The 8,848-nt window shown below is 38.7% G+C and overlaps 1 pseudogene; it reads left to right on the top strand.

Moving 5' to 3' along the window:
* The first annotated feature begins 1,863 nt into the window (after nt 1–1,863).
* On the top strand, nt 1,864–2,558 carry LOC149158437 (ADP,ATP carrier protein 2, chloroplastic pseudogene; annotated as a pseudogene).
* Nucleotides 2,559–8,848: the final 6,290 nt, after the last annotated feature.

The following is an 8,848-nucleotide window of genomic DNA, read 5'->3' as shown; positions in this document are numbered from 1 at the left end:
GAGCCATTATATCTTATGGTTGCCTAAAAGTCATTTAGGGAAATGAAAGGGGCAAAAGAAAAGAGAGACTGCATTCATTCTTCATGAGCAGATTGGAGAAAGGAGGCTGAGAGCTGGAGAAAAGTTCTGAAGGAGAAATTTGTTGCAACAAGTTGAAGGAGTGATTTCTGGGAAAAGATGGGCATGGAAATCAAGGCATAGAAGACAACAGAGGGTACAGTACGAACAACAATGAATGCTGAGAGCTGCACGTCATTCGAGAGAAGTTTTTGAAAAACAAAACAAATTGAAAAAAATACGTACAATCCGTACATCGGTAAGGAAATCCGTACAGTTCATACGAAGTCTGTATAGTACATTCCATACAGTCGTATCCATACAGTACATATTTTCAACTTCAAGTGGGCACGAGAATCGAAGCAAAGTGGGCACAGTTTTCAAGGAGTTTTGGGCTAAAGAGATAAGTTGTATTTCACTGTTTTGTTTTGTCTGCAAATGTATTTTTCCTTAACTTGAAAGATAAATAAATTTGAAGAGCTCTCTAACAAGTTTTCCCTGAAGAAGATTGAAGGGGTTTTGCCTAGGTGTAAGTTGACCAAAAATCTGTGTATTTTTATGTGTGTTGTTGGTCTAGTTATGTCCATATTGATTTTCAGCATGTGTTGACAGTCCCATGTGTTTTAATTTGAAAATTTCATTTCCATAATTCTATATGTTGAATGTATGTTTATGGGAAAGGGCATTTAACTGAATGGGAGTGATAACATGAAACTAAAATGGGGTTGGCATCGCACGAAACATTTTTTTAGTCATCAAGTTTCAACATTAGTCTGTATTTGGAGCAATGTTTTCTCTTTAGAGGCCTGAGTGAAACTAAATTGCTACATCATAGTTTACGAATATGCACACCAACACACTTATCAAGTCCTTGAAAAGATAGTAACGATATCCCTAGTTCTAAATGTGAATGATACAATAATTTTTATTAAGTAAGGTCTCTAGGAAAATTCATAATTGTTGGTCCTTCATGCCTACAGGTTTTTCTCAGTAATCTTCAACACCATCACACCATCCATAGGTTTAGAATGTTGTCAATTTTGAACGATGAAGATGATCGCTTACAAATCGAAGGCCTACGATGGATTGTGGGACCCTTGCCCATCTGAAATTTAATCTAAGGAAGGGGTCCACAATAATTGTTTTTTCCAAAACCGCATTTGTAATGTGGCAACAAGTGGTGAATTGCGGTACCCCCCATTGTTAAAAACTGCTTACTACCCAGGTTCCCTCCTGCAAACCACTTTTGGTTTTCTTCATACCATGATTTTGTTGTCAACTTCTATAGGGTTTGGATTAGTTTGGAGACAATTGTATTAATGCTTGTCATTACAAATCACTCCTCTATGACATCAGGATTACCATAACTACAACGCACAAGAGACAACACTTATACAACATATACTTGGTAGCCATATTTAGTTAAAAATAAAGTATTTGTAGTGCCAACACATATCTGGGTGATTATGAGAAAATGATGAGATGCAACAGTTGAAACTAAAGGAAGTTTAGGGTCTTTCATAATTGAAACAAAAATGCTTTGTATATATGGCCTTTTTACGCTTTATAGATAACGATAATAAGGCCAATTTTTTTTTGGCTACAATATTGAAGTGGAGGCAAATGAATGAAAACTATGTTGTCAAGAAATACCGAGAAGCATTCATAATAACCATATAGAAGTCCATTGCAGTCATAATGATATGATTATTCAGAGGGATATGACCTTTTCATTTTTATTTTTTATGGCAATGGATAAATTCATCAAATGTTTGCTATAGAAATATTCAATAGATTCAAGTATTAATGAGGCAGGGAAAGAGAATGAGAAACTCAAGTTGGGGATACGAGAATGAAATTTTTTTGTTGATTTCAAAGTATATGCAGGACCTGGTTACCCTTAGTGTAGCCTTCTATGAAACAAGTATTTTTATGGTTAAAGTGATATGAAAGTCCAAATTGAAGGCTCATTTTCCAAATCCTAAAGAGTACTCAACATTTATGGGAAATTTCTCTACTTACACTGGAATTATGATTTTTTGAATGATGCTTATAAACAAATATACATTCAGACAATATAAATGGGGTATTACAACTACCATCACTTCTACTGCGTTGCTTGTGACAGGAGTTGCATTATTTGCATTGGTACTAGATAGTTATTCATTAACTCTAGTAATGGCTAAGTTTGAATTAACACCATTGTTAGCAACCATACATCATATCTTCAACAAAGGTGCAACATGAAACTTGTTTGATCCTTAAAAAGAAATGGCTTACCTTCTTATTGATGACTAGATGAAGGTATCGAGGTAAAAGGTAAAGTTGTAATAGACATAGTGTATAATCCACTCAGAAAATCAAGATATGCACTCATTTGGCAGATACTCATACTAGGACTTAGATCCCTTTCTAATCCATATAGAATATTTGAGACAACTAAGCATCCTTTGAAGTTTCAAGCAGCACACGAGATTCAAAAAGGAGCATTCATTGTTTAAAGGTCAAACTAGAAGCATGTATTATAAATTATATATTCAGCAGACAGATATCTTAGTAGATCTAGTGATCACCTTGCCATTTAGGAGTATGTAATACATATCTTTCAAAATATCACATGCAATAATGTGATTGTTATTTGTCAGACAGTGGTTAAAATCTCTTAAAGACTAGTGCTCAAGGTTGTTATAGGACATGAGTCACTGGTGAATTGCATTGTTTTAGGATTGTTCATTACAAGTTCATCTTATGTTTGTATGGAATTAGCATTGTTTCATGAATTATACATTATTTGTTCTTTGGAAAATTAGGTTTGGGATTGTGTTATCCATGAGGATAATTCTCTGTGGCATGATGAATAGGTGTTAGTGGATTTCCCACTCTGAAGTTATTTCCAAAGACCAATAAGGCCAGTGAAGATCATGATGGTGGTCATGATTTGAATATATTTGTTACATCTATCAATGAAAAGGCCGGCACAAAAGATGAGATGGCAGTTATAGGACATGGAACAGATTCAAATCTCCGGGAGAAATATCAATAAGCCAATCAATTCCAGTTTTGAAGGAGAAGGATACAACTGGCAATCAAGGTTCATTTCCAGATTTTTGGGCAATTTCTAGATTTTTAGTAAGCAACTTCAACAACTTCGGATTTTAAAGAGGAAGATCAACATCAGAGAGTCATTTTTATAGTTAAAGGAAGATTTTGAGGCAAGATTCAAGTAACCAATCCCAGGAATGAAGGCATAAAATCAACAGCTGGGCATTTGTCAAATCCCTGATTCCAAGGGATGAATTATTAGTCAAAGACACCCAACAAATAGAAGATAGTTTCCATATTTCGAGGCAGGAATCAATGCATAGTTAAACTGATTTCAGAATCAAAACTCCAGCAGTTCCAATCTTCTTGCAAACTATTCGAGATTGTCATTATTTGAGATTATTATTTGATTTTATTTCCATAAAAATTGTAACATATAGGTTAAGTTTAGTTTTATTTTATTATTTTTATTGATTTTGTATCCTAAAGACTAGCAATAGCTGGTATATTATAATTTTCTATATATTTCTTCGTTTGTAATAAGCAGGGGTTGGCTTTTAATTCCAAAACTCTACCATTTTTGAAAATAATTCTATTGCAGAATTTTTAATTGAAGTATTTTGGCTTTAGTTTCATGACATAATTTGTTTCTCATGTATGTCGTCCTGTGTGATTTGACAATTTGTTTATGCATATTTTGAAGGTAACATAAGAGCTAGGGCAAGGCTAGGTTTTGTTGGGTTGTGTTATATTCTTTCCATGTAGTTAATAGGGGGTTTGAAGGGCACCCGTAACCCCACTTTATAGGGTCCGGGGCAGCGCCCCAGAAAATTTTGGTTTTGGACCATATGTTAGGTTGGGCGGACCCACCTATGGTTTTGTGCATGTTTTTCGCACATGTTTTTTGGACGCGATGGTTTTCGGTCCATGGTATTGAATGCTTCGGCATGTATAAATATGTATTGTAACATTGAAAGGAATATAATGAAAAATCAAGATGGTAGTCCCGTTTTTGGGATCCAGGGAAAATCTCTGTGCATATGTGTTTTATGGGTTATGCTCTCGCATTGTTTATTTTCTTTGTTTAAGAATTCGTATGCAGGTAATTTCTGTACAGGGTTAAAACCTACATTTGGTATCAGAGTTGTTTTGGCTTCAAGGGGACGCCTTTGTTGCTGAGGGGTTTCGCTCGGGCCTGTGGTAGACCCTGTTCAGTGGGAGATCTGCGAGATCGATTCTGGTGGTGAAAGAAGATGGCAAGCAGTGGAAAGATAGAGATTTAGAAGTTCAATGGTCAGAATTTTGAGTTGTGGAAACTCAAGATGGAGGATCTGTTGGTGGATAAAGATCAGTGGATCACGGTAGATCCGGGTACTAAACCATCGGGAGTGACCGATGAAGAATGGAAGAAGTTGGATCGGAAGGCAAAGAGCACAATACGATTGTGTGTCTCGGATTCAGTATTGCTGAATGTATCAGGGGAAGCTACAGCAAAGGCTTTGTGGGTCAAGTTAGGGACTTTGTACCAATCTAAGTCTCTGGTGAATAAATTGTTCCTGCGGAAAAAGCTGTATAACATGAGCATGAAAGATGGAAACTCGGTGACAGAGCATCTGAATGCGTTTAATACTGTGGTAAGTCAGTTATTATCTGTTGATATTTAAATTTCAGATGAAGATAAGTGCATCAGTCTGTTGTGTTCTCTACCAGATTAGTGGGATAGTCTGGTTATTGCAATAGGTAGCAATGCAACTGCTTTGCAGTTTGATGAAATAGTCTCAGCCTTGCTGACGGAGGAGATGAGACGGAAAAATATGGACAACCAGAATGGTGATGCCTTGTCTGTACAAGGACGGTCCCAGAACAGAAACAAAAATAAGTCATCCAGTGGGAGATCTAAATCTAGAGGGAGATCTAAATCTCCAGGAAAACCTACAAAGGTGGTGTGCTGGAAATGCGGAAAGGAAGGGCACTTCAGAAGGGATTGTAAATCTAAAGCTCCTGATAAAGGAAAGGGATCTGATGATGCTCCTTTTGCAGAGGTGAAAACCACCTCAGATGAAGGTGGGGATGTGTACTTGGCTTCTTCAAGTACACATGTAGATCGTGAGGCATGGTTGATTGACTCAGGTGCATCCTTTCACTTCACTCCCCATAGAGAGTGGTTCTGCGAGTATGAGAAATACGATGGTGGTGATGTCTTCTTAGGAGATGATAGGAAGGCTAGAATCATTGGTCGGGGAAAAGTAAAGTTGAAGTTGTAAGGTGGAAGGGTTAGAACACTTCCGGGTGTTCTACATATTCCTGCATTGGCCAGAAATCTGATTTCTGCAAGCAAGTTGGATGATGCAGGTGTAAAGACGGTGTTCGAGAAAGATACCTGCAAGATGGTTCGAGGAGCACTGATATTAATGCGGAGATTTCGGATTGGAAATCTGTACAAGCTGTAAGGTAGCACTGTTGTTGATGGGTGCAATAGTTCTATGGTTCCTGAAAATGGAGTAGAGAATCTAGTGGTCTCTGGAGAGAAGACCATGTTGTGGCATCAAAGGCTTGGACATATTGGAGAGAAGGGCCTTCGAATACTTCATGGTAAAGGTATGGTAGAAGGTATGAATAATAGCTCTCTGGATTTTGATTTCTGTGAAAATTATGTATATGGGAAGCAGAATCGGGTGAGTTTCCCCTCTGGTGGTAAGAGGACGAAACAGATATTAGAGCCTGTGCACAGTGATGTGTTTGGACCTGTGAAGGTTCCATCATTGGGTAAGGCTGTGTACTATGTATCATTCATAGATGACTTCTCAAGGAATACATGGATATATTTTCTTAAGAAGAAATCTGAAGTCTTTGACAGGTTTAAAGAATTTAAGGCTCTGGTGGAAAATCAGACAGAGAAGAAGATAAAGGTGTTGAGGACAGATAATGGTGGAGAATTTTGCAGCAAGGAATTTGAAGAATTTTGTAAGAAGTGTGGTATAGCACGGCAGAAGACTACTCCATATACACCTCAGCAAAATGGAGTCACAGAAAGAATGAACAAGACGTTGATGGAAAGGGCAAGAAGCATGCTCAGTGGTGCCGGGTTAGGACAGGAATTCTGGGCAGAGGCGGTGGATACTGCATGTTACCTGATCAACAGATCACCTTCATCAGCGTTGGAGGATAAGACTCCACAAGAAGTATGGACTGGTAAGAAACCCTCTCTTTCACATCTAAGGGTATTTGGATGTGATGCATATGTACATGTTCCAAAGGAGAAACGAACCAAGTTGGATAGTAAATCTGAAAAGTGCATCTTTATTGGGTATAAGGATGGTTTAAAGGGTTATAAGCTTTGGAACCCAGTCACACGGAAGGTTGTGTACAGCCGAGATGTGTTGTTCAGAAAGGTAAAAGATGTTATTCAACATGAAGTCCAACCAAAGGAACCTGAGAAGATAGAGTTTGAGCCAAAGGAGGAAGAATCAAACTCTGCAACAGAGGAGGAATCAGAAGATGAAGAGCCACAAACTCCGGCTGTGAGAAGATCAGTTCGAGAAAGAAGGCAGCCAGAAAGGTATAGTCCATCTGCTTTCAGTTCAAATTTTGCTTTGTCTGTTACTGATAATGATCCCAGAACTTTGAAGGAAACAGTGGATTCAGAGGATGGAAAACTCTGGAAAGAGGCCATGGTCGATGAAATGGCATCTTTGCACAAAAATGAGGCTTGGGATCTGGTGGAGTTGCCGGCTGGAAGGAAACCCATTGGCAGCAAATGGGTGTTCAAGAAGAAGACAAATGCAGAAGGAAAGGTGGAGAAATACAAAGCTTGGTTGGTAGCAAAAGGTTATTCCCAGGTGCCGAGAATTGATTTTGGTGATATTTTTTCTCCTGTTGCCAAGGTAACTTCTATTAGATTACTTTTATCTGTTGTTGCTGCTTTTGATTTTGAGGTAGAACAGATGGATTTGAAGACAACATTTCTTCACGGGGATTTGGAAGAGGAAATCTACATGAAGCAACCTGAAGGCTTTGCGGTGAAGGGTAAGAAAGAACTGGTATGCAAGTTAAAGAAGTCTTTGTATGGGTTAAAACAGTCACCAAGGATGTGGTATCAGAAATTTGATACATTTATACGGGGACTTGGCTTCACCAGAAGCAAAGCAGATCATTGTGTGTATTTTAAATTAATTGGTGACCGTATTATTTATCTGGTCTTGTATGTGGATGATATGTTGCTGGTTGGAAATGACAAAGAAATTATCCAGGATTTGAAGACCCAATTGTCCTCCAAATTCGACATGAAAGATCTTGGTGCTGCAAACTATATTTTGGGCATGGAAATTAAAAGAGATCGGTCAAAGAGGAAGCTCTGGTTAAACCAGAGGAAGTATGTCGAGACAATACTCCAGAGGTTTAATATGCAGGATAGTAAACCTGTGAAGGTTCCTATTCCTGTAGGTGTGAGGTTATCTACTGAACAGTGTCCCAAGACACAAGAAGAGGAAGAGGACATGTCCCGTGTTCCATATGCAAGTGCAGCGGGTAGCCTGATGTATGCAATGGTCTGTACTAGACTAGACATTGCACATGCAGTGGGAGTATTGAGCAGGTTTATGTCAAAACCTGGGAAGGAGCACTGGACAACAGTGAAGCGGGTTTTCAGGTATTTGCGTGGCACTAGTGATTATGGTTTGTGCTACCAAGGAAGACCAGGATTGGACAGAGTGTTGGATATTCATGGCTTTGTTGATGCAGACTGGGCTGGAGATCTGGATCAGAGAAGATCTACAAGTGGGTATGTGTTTAACCTATTTGGAGGTGCAGTCAGTTGGATGAGTAAGAAACAATCTGTAGTGGCACTATCAACTACATAGGCAGAATACATGGCAGCCACTCATGCAAGCAAGGAAGCAGTTTGGTTGCAGAGATTGTGTTCAAGTATGGGGTTAGTACAGGGAGCTATAAGAATAGACTGTGACAGCCAAAGTGCAATTTTCTTGGCAAAGAACCCTGCTTATCATTCAAAGACAAAGCACATTGATGTTCAATATCACTTTGTGAGGGATATGATAGAAGACATAAAGGTGTTGCTGGTAAAGGTGGATACTTTGAAGAATACTGCAGATGCATTGACAAAATCTGTGAGCTCTGAGAAGTTCTCTTGGTGTAGAGAAGCAATGGGAATCTCAGGGCTGAAAAATGACTAAGCTCTCCTGTGGCCCCCTGTGGAAAGAAAACAACAAGTGGGAGATTTGTTGGGTTGTGTTATATTCTTTCCACGTAGTTAATAGGGGGTTTGAAGGGCACCCGTAACCCCACTTTATGGGGTCCGGGGCAGCGCCCCGGAAAATTTTGGTTTTGGACCATATGTTAGGTTGGGCGGACCCACTTATGGTTTTGTGCATGTTTTTCGCACATGTTTTTTGGACGCGATGGTTTTCGGTCCATGGTATTGAATGCTTCGGCATGTATAAATATGTATTGTAACATTGAAAGGAATATAATGAAAAATCAAGCTGGTAGTCTCGTTTTTGGGATCCAGGGAAAAATCTCTGTGCATATGTGTTTTATGGGTTATGCTCTCGCATTGTTTATTTTCTTTGTTTAAGAATTCGTATGCAGGTAATTTCTGTACAGGGTGAAAACCTACAGGTTTGAGTATCAACCTCCATGACAGCCCACTACAAAGTTATAATCATTATAGAGACTAGCTAATTGAACAGTCCGTTTAAAACAGTGCCTTCACATCATTTATTGTTGTGTT

Source organism: Pinus tabuliformis, chromosome 5_2, assembly GCF_031772625.1.
Source record: "Pinus tabuliformis cultivar Carrire ecotype Pingquan chromosome 5_2, CPIR1, whole genome shotgun sequence".
Taxonomy (NCBI): Eukaryota; Viridiplantae; Streptophyta; class Pinopsida; order Pinales; family Pinaceae; genus Pinus; species Pinus tabuliformis.
The sequence above is the reverse complement of the archived record's forward strand: the minus strand, read 5'-3'. Positions and strand labels throughout refer to the sequence as shown.